The 17,031-nt window shown below is 38.9% G+C and overlaps 1 long non-coding RNA gene across 1 annotated transcript; it reads right to left on the bottom strand.

The window, feature by feature from the left end:
• Positions 1–1,381: 1,381 nt before the first annotated feature.
• Positions 1,382–15,374, bottom strand: LOC139077819 (uncharacterized). Its single transcript, XR_011530339.1, has 3 exons — positions 15,206–15,374; positions 6,784–6,910; positions 1,382–1,576 (listed from the first exon to the last, which is right to left on the bottom strand). It is a non-coding gene; the product is annotated as an uncharacterized lncRNA (long non-coding RNA).
• Positions 15,375–17,031: the final 1,657 nt, after the last annotated feature.

Here is a 17,031-nt window from a genome sequence, read left to right as displayed (position 1 = left end):
GTCTGTCTGTACATATGTGTAAGAATATTTATTTCCCCTCATGGAATTGTTTATCCTCAACCACACTTTGCCACTAGAAGTGGGTGGGAAGGGGCTAGGCTCAGGATGAGTAATTAATTCATTACCTAATATTAGGCATTTAACATCACATTAATCAAACAGCCTCGACTGGAAAAGACCAAGGGTCAAAAATGACCCCCATGTTGCTGTAATTAATGTCTGTATTTGAGATGGGCAAGACATGGCATTTTTAAGACTTACATTTGCTTAATGTGTTGAAATTTAACTTTATTTAGTTTCAAAAGTTTTTGAAGTTCCAGTGTAGAAAACAGAGCTTTGTTTTTAGAATAATTGATTTTAATTCAAGTTTAATAAACTCAAGATGGGGAAATGACTCAAAAACAATGAAATGTGTTTTTCTAAGCAAGCATATTAGGTTATACTACAAAGAAAACATGTGAATAAAACCACAAAGAATACAACTTTTAATTAGAATATTTTATGGGCCCAGTTGTCCTTGTAGAATATATAGAATTATGTGCCCAATTCTCATTAAATGTCACAGACACGATGCACAAAAGCATAAGCACCCAACAGCCAAAATGTGACTTGAGACCAAAGAGTTGCTTCATTCCTTGCAATTGACCAAAACCCCATTTAGGTTGTCCTGTAGTTGACAGAACTTTTCATGGCCTCTTTAAGGTGAGAGAATACTCTGCTCTTTGACTCTCTCTATGAGTCCTCTCTATGTCACCACTTCTCAATTCTGTTGCTCCCAACCTACTGTGTATTTTAGAAGCTTAGAAGCCATTTCCTTTATTTATTCGTCTACTCATTTAGAAAAAAAAAAGTGAACACCTAAATTCAATCCCTCTCCAAGGAAAAATAATGACATATGAGTCAAATATTGGTCAAGGGTTACAATTTAGAAGATAGAAGACGTACATAAATAATTATATTCTGGGGCTTGGTGTTATCTTTGTTGCACAGAGCTAAGTTCCATATAAATTCAAAGAAGGTAGCTATCAACTCCAGAAAGATCAGGAAAGTTTTCATGGAAGAGGTGACAGGTAAGCTGGACATCCAAGACTACATAGCAAGACTAGGGACAAAGAAGGGAGGTGAGTTTTGGTGGAAGAATTCAAAAAAGGAATTCCATGTGGAAGAAATAACATAAACTAAGTCACTGAAGCAGGAAAGGCCAGGTGTGCTGGAAATGGAAACTAGAAAGATTTTTCTAAAACACAAGAATCAAGTAGCCAAGAAAAGGTAGATGTGTAATGTGTGTGAAAGGATAGCTTCAAATCAGATAGTGTAGATGTTTGAATGCCAGGCTGAATTAGTTAGGAATAATGTCACCTGCAAGAAACAGAAAACCTGATTAAAACATATAGACATTTATTGTTCTTAACAAGAAATCCAGAAGCAGGAACTTTCAGGGTTGTGTCAGCAGCTCAACAGAGTTCTCAGGGACCAGGATCTTTCTGCTTCTGCTCTGCCATCCTTAGGGACTTTTTATCCTTATATTTATCTCCACATGGTCACAAGATGGATGCAGACGCTCCAGGCATCTTATCTATGTTCAAGACAGGACATAGAGAGAGAATAATAACCACTACATGTGTTTCTTTGATCGGAAAAGCAAAGTCTTTCCCAGAATTCCCAGTAGTCTTACATCTCATTTTCTAAAAATGACTCAATGGCCCTTGCAGCTGAAAGAGAGGCAGAGAAAAAAAGTATCTGCTTTCCAGCCTGTACAGTGGGGTGGCAAAGAAGAAAAGTGTTGGGAATGGCTGTTGCCTCGGCTAGCCAACCTGCCCAGCCTGGGAGGATTGTATGGATCTTATAGGCAGTAGACAGTCATTCAAGATTTTCAGAAGGAAAACAACACAGTGAGGCTTTTTGATTGATCTGGTGGTGGTGTGAGGAATGGATTAGAAAGCTGAGAGACTGGGGGCAGAAATAAAAATTCAGAACATGTCCCATTTCAAGCATGTTGAATTTGAGCTGGACTACATATATTCACTCCCAAGGAGGGCAGAGTTTGCTGAAGGGAGTGTGAGCTTGTTTCAGTTTTTGTCTCTTGCCTTTGAGTGGGTTTAGAATCGCACTTTGCCCACCACCCTGTGCTATAGGTGACCAACGCTGAACCAAATTTATAGATGCTCGCCTACCTGCCTGCAGACAGCTCCAGTGGGATACCGCCCCGCCCCTGCCCCTCGCATCATCTCCAATGATCACTTCCAACAATGGACTTAAATGGCCACTATGACTAAAATAATTTATGGCCAAGGCATATTTTTGTACAGTGCTAAAGCATTTTATATTATTAGAAAGAATAGGAAGTGTGTTAGTATCTGTCTTAGAGAAACATGAAATAGACACAAGTGACTCTGTCTAAGTCTGAATTAGAATTGGAATAAACTTTATTCATTCTTTGTGCTATCCATAATTATGTGTTTATAATTCAAAGATATTTTGATTATATACAGTGCAAAAAGTTTGACATGCTGTTTATACTTAAGTGGCATGGAAAATTTACCTTCCTTCTATTAAAACGATGGAAAATTAGGAAAGAGTTCGTCAAAAATTTGCATAGTGCCTTCTGAGTCTGGTTGGCAAGGAAATTTTGAGACAAGAAAAGTTATCATTCCCCTACCACACGTAAGACAGGTATTAGAATGACTGATGGATGCGAGGTATCTGCCCAACCCATCACTTACTCTTTACCTGGTTATGCTGTATAATTTGTTAAGCTGCTTCAAATTGGTTAGATTGAAATGGAGATGATTACGTAAATAACTAAGAACAAGATATGCCAGAAGAATGGTTACAGGACCAGGAGCCTGGCTTTCATAATAAAGGGTGATGGAATCTGATGCCTAAAATGTAATCTGTTGCAACCACAGCACTGAGGAGGCCATTGTCCCTACTTCCTGAGCGTCCGCATAGCAGAGAGGTGAAGTGGAAGGCTGTGGAATCAGCATGTCTGGGTTTGAATTCTGGACCTCTCGCTTCCTCCAGGTGTGATTCTGGGAAAGGTCGTCAACTTGTCTGTGCCTCAGTTTGCTCGTCCATAAAAAAAGGATTACTATGAGGATTCAATAAGATCATCTACATGAAGCATGTGGGACACCGCCTGGAGCACGCTGATGCTGCTGCTACTGCCACTACTGCTACTACACCTCTACTCCTGCTCCACGGTGATGCTGCTATCACTACTTCTGTACTACTACTCCAGTACTACTGCTACTATTACTACGCTACTACTATTATTGTTACTACTACATTATTACTAGTACGAGTACAACTACTACTACCATTCCTACTATTTTACTAACACTGCTGCCACTCCTGCGACAGCCAGTGTGGAAATATTTTCTCAATAGAAAAAATAATAAGAAAGTCCCAAAGCTTATTTTTTGCGAAGATCCTCAAATGATCTGGCTGGCAATGATCTCAGGTGACCTGCCAGCAGCATTTGGCATAATCCCGTTCTACTCCTCAATTCACTGTCTTCTCTTGACTTCTAGGACACCGTACTCTTTTGGTCTGTTTTTTCCCCATGTCTCTGGCTGCCCCTCCTCAGCCTCTGTTGTGGGTTCTTCCTCTTTTTAGTGAACTCCTAATACACTACATGTTGGTATTAGTATTAGCATTAGTGTATGGTTCTGGGGCTCAATCCTTGGTCCCTTCCTTTCATCTTTAGTCATTCCTGAAGTGATGGTGTTCAGTCTCATGGTCTTAAATATCAGCTATGTGCTGAGGACTGCAGCCCAAACCTGTCTCTCAAACGTTAGTCTTGGTATCAAACTGCCTCTTTCACACTTCTCCTTAGATGTCTAACAGACATTTGAAATAATATGGCCAGAATGAAATCCCCTCTCTTCTCTCAGAAATCTGTTCCACACACAGTCTCCTCTATTTCTGTGTATGGCAACTCCATCATTCTAGTCATTCGGGTCCAAAACCTCAGGCTTATCCTTGCCTCCTCTCCTTGCCTCCTCTCCACGCTACACCCTTCCATCAAGAAATCCCATTGCCTCAACATTGAAAGTATATATGGGCTCTGACCACCTCTATTCTACTACCCTGGTTTAAACACAATCATCTCTCACCTGGCCAACCAAAATAGCATCTATGGTAGACTGTTTGCAAAAATGCAGCAATTATTTCCTTGCTGTATCACACCCCTTTGTAATGTGGCTTTGTAGCTTCTCCCATCAAGATGTAGAATCTATTCGTTAACCCTTCTATCTGAAACCCCCCAGACTTACTTCAACTAATATAATATGCTCCCACTGAAGGCATGTCAGCTCTGAGCCTATGCCTCAAGAGACCTTGTACACTCTGCTCATTCTCTTGAAAGCCTGCTGAAAGATAGGTGAATAAGCATGCTGCCCGGTCGTTGCCCCCCTTGCCCAGGGCAGCTCCCTGAAGCACTGCCTCCTAGCTGGCCTGTAGCTGACTGCAGACACAACCAGTAGAACTGCCCCCTTGAGCCCAGCCTAATTTGCCAATCCAAGGAAGTGTGAGCTAAATAAGGGTTCTCATTTTCAGCAACTTGAATATGAGGCTGTTTGTTACTCAGCAATAGTTGATGGATACAGTTTCCCAGCACATGTCTCTGCTGCTACCCTTGGCCTCTATAACGTCTATTCTCAGGACAGTAGATAGGAATAACTTTTTTCAAAACGTAAGTCAGAATCCCATCCCTGTTTTGCTCAACCCTCTACAATGGCTCACTTGACAGTGGCCTGTAAGGCTCTCGTGCATCTTGCTTCCTATTACAGCTCAGCCCACATCTCCTGCTACTCAACCCTTTGTGCTTCCCATTCCAGCCACACCAGCTTCCTTGCCATTTCTTGAACATGACAGACACACTCCTGCCTTAGGACCTTTGCTCCAGCTGGTCATTCTGCCTGAAGTGCTTTTTCTCCAGAAGCCCCTTGGCTAACTAACTCTCCAAGCGTCTTCAGGTATTTTCTCAGCTCTCATCTTCTCAATGAGGCCTCCTCTGTTTAATAAAACAGCCTGGTTCCCATCCTCAACATTTCCAGTCCCCCTTACACTGCTTGAATTTTTCATTTCTTTCTTTCACACTTATTATCTTCTAACATACCATATAATTTACTCACTTGTTTATGTTTATTGTTTATTGTATATCTCTATGTGTTATTCAGGGTTCTCCAGAGAAACAAAACCATAGGATGTGTGCATATATATAGAGAGAGAGATTTTAAGGATTGGCTCACGTGATTGTGGGGGTTGGCAAGTTTGACTCTGCAGGGCAGGCTGGCAGCCAGGAGACCCAGGGAAGAGTTAATGTTGCAGCTCAAGTCTGAAGTCAGAATTCCCGCTTCCTCAGGAGACTTCAGTCTTTTTCTCTTAAGCCCTCCAACTATTGGATAGGTCCACTCAAATTATGGAGGGTAATCTGCTTTATTCAATGTCTGTTAATCTCATCTTTAAGATACCTTCACAGCAAGATCTTAGACTGGTCTTTGACCAAATATCTGGGTGCCATGGCCTAGCAAAGGTAACACATAAAATTAACCATCACATTCTCTTTACTGAAACAGAAGCTCCTTGAGGAAAGAAATCTTTACATTGTTCATTAATATATCTTAAGTGCCTAGAGCTCTGCCTAGCATTGAGTTGAAAGTATGTTAAATGAATCCATCAATGAATGATTGAATCTGGAAAAATACAAGTAAAACCCAACAGGAATATTGTGAGAGTGACTGGAGCTTGGTGAGGTTAGTCCTGAAAGCTCCCTGAAGGATGTGTATTTTACGCATAGTTTTGAAAGGAGGCTGGGATGTAATTTGGCAGAAGGAGGAGTGAAGAAACTCCAGGAAATCAGAGTGATGTGTATGTTGGCTCACAGTAGAGAGAAAGCAAACCAAGTGTGCCCTCTAAGATAACCACATCTTATGTAAATAAGAGGGACGTTTCTCAATTATCCCTGAAAAACTAAACACTTCCTTATTATCTCTTAAAGTTCCAAAGCATCATTTGTCTGTCTATAATAGTCAAAAATTGTGGCCTCTCTTGAACATTTGAACTTTTTCCAAATGAAATAAAGCATTTATACAAAGCAGATGCACACAACATAAGCTTCGATCGTGAGTTTCCTGTAGCCACAATAAGATCACTACAAATGGAAGCCATGCCTTACTTCAAACCAACGCTTAAAAGTCAGGTACCATGTGATGACAGTATTACAGGTACCAACCAAACCTGGGCAGTTTTCTGTAGAGACAAGCAGAATTCCTGTTGCAGACTGGCTGCCAAATTTACTCAGGTGAAATTCTCCTAGTGTCTGACACTAATGATGGCAAGGGAAAGTCCCAGACACCTATTATTTCTACTAAATACCGGAAACTACAGATTGGCTGGAGAAAGTGTTTTTAAAAATAATTATTTTTCATTGTAATGAATTTAATCAATATCACACAAATAATCTCTGGTGATCTCTGTCTGTCTATGACTCTCTCTACCTAACTTATGTACCCGTCTTTCTCCATTTACTCTGTCATGTCCCAGTGTTTCCCACACTAAAATGATCCATCAGCACCCAAGTCAGGGCCAGAATGGGCTGCCTGCTGGATTCAGAGTCTGGAGAGACTGCTAATCAGTTCAAACTGCCCTTCAGACTCTGAGTGGTTGCAAATCTCTCCGTGACCACAGTTTAGAAACTGGTCTTTACTTTGTTTGTTGTTGGGAGACTGCGAAGGCCTTAACCCTCTCATGGGATAAACTACCAGAATTGTATACAACCTTCGAGAATAAAAATCTCCAAAAGTCAGGCTGTCCAGGGAAGGCAATGACATCTCCAAATATTCATTGTTCTCTTTCTGTAGCAGCACGCAATATTGGAGCAGGCTACAAGACCACAGCAGATCTCCTTTTAAAAAGATAGAAACAGTCATTCATTCATTCACTCATGAGACATTTTAATTTAAACTATCTGTAGATTTTTCTTTAAAAGAAAGCTAAATATTAACACATAAGCATATACTTAAACACTAATTCCAAATTTGGGTACTTAGACTTTGAATTAAAGGGAGTAACTCAGGACACATTGATTTCCATAAAATACTCAAGCAGATTTAAAACATATTTTATAGAGATGACTAGTGACATCTGCCAATGATTAGCAACTTCTTTTTATTGCTAATTGAGGGGAGCAACAATGAGGGCTCTAGAGCAAGCAGTTATCTGAGGGGCTGTCTAGAGATTTTTCTATATCTCACTAGAGATATCAGTGTATATTAGTAGTGTACACAGTGTTAGCTACCCATTGCTAGCAGCATAATCCAAGTTTATCCCAGAATCTCTAGAAACCCAAGGTAGATTTTCTGATCCTCTGGGTAGTCAAAGCTATTAAAATAAATTCCTGTCTGGCTTTTTCAATTCATCTCCATCTTTGGAACACATTACATTTTTGATCACATATCACTAGAGTCAGAAAAATGAAGACTACAAAACAAAAAGTAATATAAATCATGTCTAAATTATTCATCTTAAAAAGAAGGGGGAAATGATGAGTATTTTGTTGGCATTTATAGTAAATTTTCCATTCTCCTTTTTTTTCTTTTCATCTCAACTTGCTTGATATCAGATATCAACCCTGGTAATTCTCTTGGTGGAAATTTGTTCTCTATGGCAGAAGAATGTCACCAATAATCTTTTAGAAATAATTTACAGACCCACAAAGTCTTATAGTGTAATTTGTAGCCAGATTGCCTCCCCACACAACACCCTTCTGAAAAATAGCAACCATTTTCACAGGCTTTGTCTAAAAGTTCACTGTGAAGTGGTTTAATTTCTTCCAGGTTAACTTGTGTTTGGATTAGTATATGATTTCATCTAAAATTGGGTTGGTACTGGGTATTTCTTCACTTTATTGGGCACTTTTAGGAGGCTAAAAATAGTTTTGTTTTGTTTTTTGGTGAGGAAGATTAGCCCTAAGCTAATATCCATTGCCAGTCTTCCTCTTTTTTTTGCTTGAGGAAGACTAGCCCTGAACTAACATCCGTGCCAATGTTCCTCTGTTTTGAATGCGGGATACCTCTACAGCTGATGAGAGGAGTAGGTCCGTGCCCGAGATCCAAACCCGCAAACCTAGGCCACCAAAGCAGAGTGCATGGAACTTTAACCACTCAGCCAAGAACCCTAAAAGTAGATTTTAATAAAATTTTTTCAGGGTAACTTGAATATCATTGGGAGTAGTGATATATCTGAAAGCTTTTACCCCACGAGTGAAATGATATGCCAGAAAGTGATTGAAGAAGGAAGAACATTTATGATACTACAAAAAATATCTTATTATAATTTACACTGTATTTGGCCTCTGGTTAAGAAAAGCAGAAAAGGTAAAGCTGTATTCTAAACTCATCTACTCCATAAAAATACCAATAACTTGACTCTTCTAGTAGAAAATCAGAGGTAATGAACTAATCTATACCATGCAGTTGATCATAGGATGCTAAAGTTTCAGTGGTCCTTATGTGTCATTTGCTTTAATCTCTTCACTTTTCAGATGCTAAAACTGAAGTCAGGAGGGGTGATAACTTGTCCAAAGTCAACAGCAAGTGAATTGCAGAACTGGAGCCTCAGAGGATGGTTCTGAAGATGAATCTCTTAATCCATCATTATTTCTTAATATTTTACTATATGCCTTGCACTGTCACAGATAATATAGCATTAAGTATATATCATATAGTATTGAATTTTAATTGCCATTTTAATTATAGCACTCATATTGTACAAGCAAAAAAAAAAATACAAGAATAAAGTAAAACCACAGTCTGTGAAGTACTCTTTCTATTTTCTTAAAGTATAAACAAGAGCTGCCAACAAATAAGAAGTAAAAAGAATACAGGCAGAAGGCAACCAACACCACCCACAAAACTGTTGATAGATAAACGCAGAACCTAGAGATAAAAACAGCCCATGCACTTGCTCCTCAATGCACCCGCTTCTTTTGATCCTTTATAAAAGGGCAGAAATGATAATATCTATTACAATATAAGGGTACAGTGGTGCCTGTTCCTGGCCCAGGAAAATATTTACAAAGTGATAGATTTAAAATCTAGAAATGTTTTTCATTCAACATGAATTACTGATATTTAAAGATTTGAAAGCATCATCTACTAATCTACTAATCCACAAAGAGTATTAAACTTGAATCATTCCATCTAGCTTTGATTCTAAAATATTCTATTTCTTTTGGGAGACAGTCAAAACAGTGCTTTTCTATAGAAGCCTTCTTCTTTGTGCACCATCTGTCAAGCCATTTCAGCAGAAATGAATTCAACAAATGTTGGCTGCTTACCACATCAAGAACTACTGTGTACTGCTGGGGAAATAAAGATGGCTAGGACAGTCTCTGGCCCCAAGGATTGGACATCTAGTCAGGAGAGATGAAGGAGTATAGAAATACTTACCTAACTATGGTTCATGTCACCTGAAATCTTTTCTAGAACAAGATGGGTTATAAATTATTTTTAACTCCACAAGTCAATATAATTTCATATTTTTAACTCTGTAAGTTAAATATCAGTTAAAATAAAATAAAAGCAAAAATAACATACCATGAGATTGTCCAAACAATGCTAAACAGACATCAGAGCCTTTGTTTTCTGGCCCTATGTCTGCTTCTAAATCATTTTGTTGTCATCCAAGTCCTAAATGAATCTAGCAAATAACATTCTATGGAATAGAAACCACATTAAGAAGTTCACATTTTCATATAATCAAGCATTAAATCTTACTTCAAGAAAGGTAATCTCCTTAAACAATTAAATATCTAAAGCAGAGATTTAAATTTGCAGTTGGGGAAGTTGGTACTCTGGAGGTAGCTGTATAAGGTAGTCAGGCTTTGAAGCCAGACCCAGACTGAAGCCCAGCTTGCCTCCTGTTACGTGTATGACTTGAGCAAACCCCTTAATATATTGACTCCTGGGAGATTTAGTTTCCTCATCTATAAAATCCAGATAAGACGCCTTATGATGTTGTTGTAAGAGTAAGTATGTAGTAGGTATTCAATAAATGGAACCTATTTCGTTCAATTTACTTCCATAAAATCCTCAAATGATACCAAGTAGAAAAAAATGTTCTTGTGTAGAAAGAAAAAAAATGTATTTCCATTCTCCATACCCCCCAAACCCCAACCAGAGTAAGTGAATGACAGTGACTCCCCAGCATGAAAACCCCACACCAGGCCTACAGTCCCTGGGCCCTCTGAGGCTGCTGAAGCCATGTGCTATCTCCAACAACACTATCATTTTTTTTCCAACTTTATTGAGGTATGATTGACAAGGAAAAATTGCATATATTTAAGGTGTTCAATGTGATGTTTTGGTATATGCACACATTGTGAAATGATTTCCACAATCAAGATAATTAACATATCCATCACCTCCCATATTTACCTTTGTGTGTGTATGTGTGTGGTGAGAATACTTGAGATCTACTCTCTTAGAAAATTTCAAGTATACAGTATATTATTATTAACTATAGTCACCACCATTCAACTCTCTATACTATTAGTTGACATTTTTAGATTTCACATATAAGTGAGATCATACAGTATTTGTCTTTCTGTGTCTGGTTTATTTCACTTTGTATAATGTCCTCCAGGTTCATCCATGTTGTCACAAATGGCAGGATTTCCTTCTTCTTTAAGGTTGAATGGTATTCCATATATATATAGTATCACATTTTCTTTATCCATTCATCCATAGACAGACACTTGGCTTTTTCCATATCTTGACTATTGTAAATAAACCTGCAATGAACATGGGAGTGCAGCTCTCTCTTTGAGATACTGATTTAATTTCTTTTGGATATATACCCAGAAGTAGGATTGCTGGATCATATAGTAGTTCTATTTTCGATTTTTTGAGGAACCTCCATACTGTTTTCCATAATGGCTGTACCAATTTACATTCCCATCAACAGTGTATAATGGCTCCTTTTTCATCACATTCTCACTAGCACCTATCTTTTGATTTTTCGATAATAGTCATCCTAAGACGTGTGAGGTGATATCTCATTGTGGTTTCGATTTGCATTTCCCTGATGATTAGTGATGTGGAGCATCTTTTCATACATCTGATGGCCATTTGTATGTTTTCTTTGGAAAAATGTCTATTCAGGTGTTTTGCCTATTTTTTAATCAGTTTATGTGTTTTTCTGCTATTGAGTTCTATGAGTTCCTTACACATTTGGGGTATTAACCCCTTATTGGATGTATGGTTGGCAAATATTTTCTCCCATTCCATAGGTTGCCTTTTCATTTGCTGATTGTTTCCTTCCATCCTTATTATTAAATGGCTCCCTTCCCCTCATCTTCTATTCTCCTACAACCTGGATTTGTCTCCTTCCTTCTCTCCCTTTCCCTTCTTCACGTAGGCCTCCCAATAACACATATTGGTACCCACAAACATTTTCCCAGTTAGTCATTTGGGATTAAAAAGTTTGCTGATCTTGGCAGAAATCTCAAGACTCTTCTTTATGACTCCACAGTAAATACCCTTGAACATTAAGTTGGTCGATTATTGGAGCAGAACTATCGTGTATCCTGACGTATTTCTCATCCCGTTTGGCCTTTGGTTACTTTTCCTGGGTCAGAAGACACCAACCCATCCCTCAGTGAGCCTTGCAGTCTTGGTGAGAGTGTTCCCAGTGAGACAGAGGGCACTATGACAATTTCAGAGGCTGCATCTTTCATCTTTCTTTAGTCACAGTTTTTTCCTTTTTTTCTTAAAGGAGAGGAAATTAAAATAGGGGGCAAAATCTGAAATAAAGTCCTGTTGAATTTAACACCCCTGGATCCATGAGATATTCAGAGGGGATTTGTACCCCAGCCTTCATATTTCAGAACTCTTAGGAGATGAGCTCAATTCCTGTTCTCTCACATAGCGTGTACTGCAATACAGATGCTCAAGATCCACTTGAAGCAAGAAGAATCAGTCTTTAATTTGTCTCTAAGTGGGTCTTTCATGACACTTTAATGTCATCCTTGTGTTTTTGTATGTATTAAAATTTATAAATACAAAGGCTCATTTATGAGGTCCTTTGTTTTCCTATCAGCTGGAAGAGAGGATCTGAGTAATTTAGGAAGGCGAGGTCTGTTTAGCCAGAATAAGAAGGGAAATGGTCAAAGCTGAAATTGTTTAATTCTTTCTCGCCGAGTAACTGCAGAATTACAGATGTCTCTTGAACGTAATAAATTAATTTCAGTCATGCTTGTTTATTTGTACACATGTTGCCAAGATAAAGGCTTAATCCAAAAATTAATGATTTGAGAATCCATTGAGTATTCTTCTGGACCCAGTTCCATTATTTTTCATATGAATACACAGTCGAACTCTCCTACAGTACAATATGTAGCCAGCTGAGTGATTGATTAGCCAGTAATGTATAACAAAGCACGGTGAAACTCACAGCTTCAAGCTAAGGCAAAGTTCAGCTACTTAACACAAGTCATCATTAAATGTAATTAAGTCTACTGGGTTCCAGATATGTAGAACCAGAAACTAGTAAAGTTGGGTTACTCAATGGAAATAACAACTGGTTATAATCCACAGACAAAAGCAATGAAAATATTCAAGGGAAGAAACATTTTGTTAAAAAGAATCAGATGTTGTGTTACTGACTTTTTGAAAAGTATAATAAACTGTTTCATAATTTGCCAAATAGTATCCACTTATGTAAGCTAATACATGTACCACTGATTAGTTTGAGAGGAATCTGATCACGGCAAGAGTTAAAAGTAATATGCACTTGGCTAATAGATGGGATTTTCTCTTCATCATAGCATCCTCAATATTCTTATCCATCCTGATACATAGGAGGGAGCTCTACCATTCTCTAAGCACAGTGTGCCACGCTGCAAACTGTATCAAGTATTACTGTAATGTGTAGTCCCTAAGAAGATCATTCCTGTTATAGAGTTGGAAGACTCAAGTTGTGACAGCAATTCATTTGCCCCTTGCCAGTTCCTCTAAGGATAATAGCTACAATTACTTTATGTAGTGAAGTTCTCCTGCCCCTATAGCAATTTTGTATTATTCCAACACACAGCATCCTCAGCATCAAATGCCCCTTTCCCATTTATTCAGGCTATACAGGAGAATAGTGAAAGTGGCTGGCATGTAAATTGACCTCTTAGTAACAAAATGATATACCTGTGTACATATATATACACATACATGTATACATAAAAATACATACATAAATGTATGTATGTATAGGAAAACAATAGGTACAAAATTCAACTGATAGGTACGAAATTTCTGCTTACAGAGAAGGAAGTGATTAAAGGAAATATTGACAAAGTTGGATATCATTATGACCATGATAAAGTTTTAAAGTTTAGAATTTAAAAACATGAAATTTTAGAGGTGACAAAGTAAAACTTTATTTAAGCCATGGCTTGGTTCTCTCAGAAAGACATCGTATATTCTCTCTCAGGGTTTTCCACCCGTTATATAAGTTATAAGTTTTAACTCCTTAGAAAGAATGGTTAACTTGAGTAATTTCTTTGTGATCATCTATCTTAATAACAAAAACTACACAAAGGACTGAATTTCACTTTGGGGTCAAAATGGTGTAGGATAAAGGTGGTGAGTGAGAAATCTGAGTTAGGGGAGACCCAGGAAAGATAAACCACCTGCAGAATTAGCAGACTCTCTAAAGAAGACTTGGAATTCCCAAAGACCATGGAATTTGAAAGGTTCAAGCAGCAGGAAGGCTCTTGATGACATCTGAGTCACATGATTGACATCCCATCTGCACACCTCTACTATTGTCTTTTGGGGACTTATGGAAAATGGCAATTTTGCACTTTGACTAGTTAGAGAAAAAGACCAGAGCATTCCTGGCTGCTGGGCATGGTGGTACTGTACTGATCTATTACAGAACTTGGGTGTTGCTCTTCAAGCAATGTCATCAGCTTCATGTGAGTCATAGTTAAAGTTATCTACAAAATACATTATTTCTAGAATTCAGCGTCTCTTCAGACCAATATGATACTTTCTTTAATAAGAGCTAAACAACCTGATAGATCACCCATTTTTCCTTAGCTGCTGGTGGTTCAAAGCTGAATTACTATTATCATTCTGGGTGTCATCGGCATCTATGTTGACTTATTCAGCTTCTATTGACTTCCTTACTTCTAACAGTTTTTAAATTTATTGCACTTCAACCACTGTTGACCCAGGCTGGTGATCCATCAAAGGCTCTAACTCACTGTATACTGTTGCCTCAAGGTAGACATTACCATCAGCTGGAACTGAATGGCCTATGAAAATATAAATTCCAGTATATCAGCATCTGGGCATAACCGCTCATCCCTCCATCTCGTTCACTTCCCAGCTTTCAGAGCTCTTGGTCTTAGACATCTGGACCCTCCCTCTTCTTCCTAGCCCTCACCTCTTCATGGCTTCCCTTTCTTTCTTTCTACCATAGTGAATCACATTATAGTCTCATTTGCCAGGACCCTGAACATTCTGACCCCCATTTTTTCCACTATACCCACTGTAAAAACCTTTAACTGTATAACAATTCTTAGGTTGATCCAACCATGTGCATTCTGGACCCCCATCTCCTAGAAACCAAGTGCCACCAGAGAAAAAGCACATAAATCAAGTTGATTGGTGCCCATGCAAATTTGTGGACTTTGGGTTTGGCTTGGCTTCGGCACTGCTTGATCTTTACTTGCGGATATGTTGGCTGTCTTATTTTTCATAGCTGCTATTTCAAACCTTTACTACTTTCCCCCTTCTGTACCAACTTATCTGTTCTTTTTCCCCACTAGTATGATGTTTTAAAACTCAACTCATGCTCATTCCTTTATTCAATTCCCAATCACATTTCAACTCCCCCCATGCTCTAGTTCTTTCATTTCCTTTGAAACTGCTCCAACCAAAATTTTTAATGTCCTTTTTGTTGCTAAAACCAATGGATATTTTCTAATCTGCATCTTACTTAACCTGTTTTCACTTCTTTCTTTAGGAAGCTCTCCTCTCTTGGCTCTTGCTTTATTTTTCTTCTAACTGCTCATTCTCAGGCTTCTGTTAAATTTTTTATTCCTTTGCCTACTCTTTAACTGTTGTTGCTCCCTGGGCTTTATCATCTTCTCTCCCCTTGATCATAGCCCATAACACACTAATCCTATCCCAATACGTACCAAAAGTGTACCACCAACCTACCCTTCTTTCCTAGGTTCCAGACCCATACATCTAATAATCCATTGGGAATTCAGCATTGGTCTTTTTTGCTAGCAGAAGTAGTTAGTTTGGCCTTGTGAGTTCATGTTGTTGGGTCCATGCATGGCCTCCATCCTTGCCAACATGGCTACTCCATTCATACGTCCATTATGACAGCGTTGGGGTGGCCAATGACAGAGTCTGGCTGATGTCTACTGCCAAGTCATTTTGATTACCTGATAGTTTAGTGCATCTTCTGTGAGACATGCTCTTTGGTGGATATTAACGTGAGATACAAATATATTCACACTTTATATCCATCTCCATAGGTCTACTTGTCACTAGCCTGAAACTTTCTCATTTCCGGATTCCTAAAGACTGAATAAAATCATTTGGCACTGCCAGTAAGTCTGTGTATACTAGGTATATGCTGAACTCAGGCCACTTCTCTTTTTATATAAGGTGGATGAGCAGGTCTACAGCCTGAACTCTGTCTATTATGAAGATTTTCCTTTACCATTGACTTTCAAAGCCACACCTGAGTGAGGGTGCAGTGCACCACAATCCATTTTTGGCTTACGCTCACATTCTTAACATGATCTATCCATGAAACAAGTTTAGGCTTTTTTTCTCCTCCATTTCCTGGTCATATAGGGTTGCCCCCTACCTGTAAATTGAGAGAGGCACAAGTGTAACAGTGGAAGATGACATGAGGGTCTGGGCTACCAGCTTACAGTGCTTGCATTTCCTCTACTGGTCCTTGGGCTTTGTCTTGGAGGTATCACTTCCATCTTAAGATTGATTGATGTTGGACCCACTTTAGGGTTAGGTAGATTTGACTCATGGAACTAGTTCTGACAACATGGTTATCTGATGTCCCATGGTCAGGTGCTCTGTCCCTGCCAGGGCTCAACAACACACCTGAAGCTTTTTTTTTGAAAGGTATATAATTTTAAGCTTCAGATGGAATGGCTTTGTCCCAGAACTGAAGAGGTCTACATTATGATTCTTCCACTTTCCATAAACTCCATACAGTGTCTTTTCCTACCAGCTCTACTTCTAATAACGTAGTGTCTTACAGATCATATGGTCAATGCATTAGATCTGTTTGCACTGCAACTTGAAACTGATGCAGAGTCTTTTCCTGCTCTGGACTCCTCTCAAATTTGGCAGTCTTTGGTGTCACCCACTATATTAGTAGGAATGGAATTGCTACCTCCAAAATGTAAAGAAGCCTACCAGACATTGTATGTATTTCTTTCTTGGGGGTGGGAGGTCCAACAAGCGATAATGTATCTTTTACTTTGAAGGGAATGTCCCAAAATGTCCCAGACCACTGGGCACCTAAAATGATGGCGAGTCCCTGAATTTTTGTAGGTTTTATCTCCCTCCCTCTGGAGTGTATGTATCTTACCAAGGCCTTCAATGTACTTCCAGTTTGTACTCATCTTGTCTGATTAGCATGATGTCATTGTTGTGACATTCATGTTTGAGACTAGTGAAATGTCGACAGGATAGACCATGGATGTAGTAGACCCACAGGAGGACCAGATATGGACCAGCTCTCCAATTATCACCTGCCCCATCCATGCCCCTACTCTAACCTGCGCCCATAAAGGCATTTCAGGTTACCAGATAGCAACTCAGATCCTGTACCCAAAAGTCCTCAGAATATATGTGTATTCATCTTTCCCTAGAATTCATTCACTTGAGTAAATAGCTGTTGGCCCCTTTGTGAAGGACTAGGGAATGACTATTGTGTACATTTGTTAAGGTCTTGCAAATCCTTCCTCCTGGGTACCTGACT

The sequence above is a fragment of the Equus przewalskii genome, chromosome 20 (assembly GCF_037783145.1).
Source record: "Equus przewalskii isolate Varuska chromosome 20, EquPr2, whole genome shotgun sequence".
Classification (NCBI taxonomy): domain Eukaryota; kingdom Metazoa; phylum Chordata; class Mammalia; order Perissodactyla; family Equidae; genus Equus; species Equus przewalskii.
This window is presented reverse-complemented; position numbering and strand designations above follow the sequence as displayed.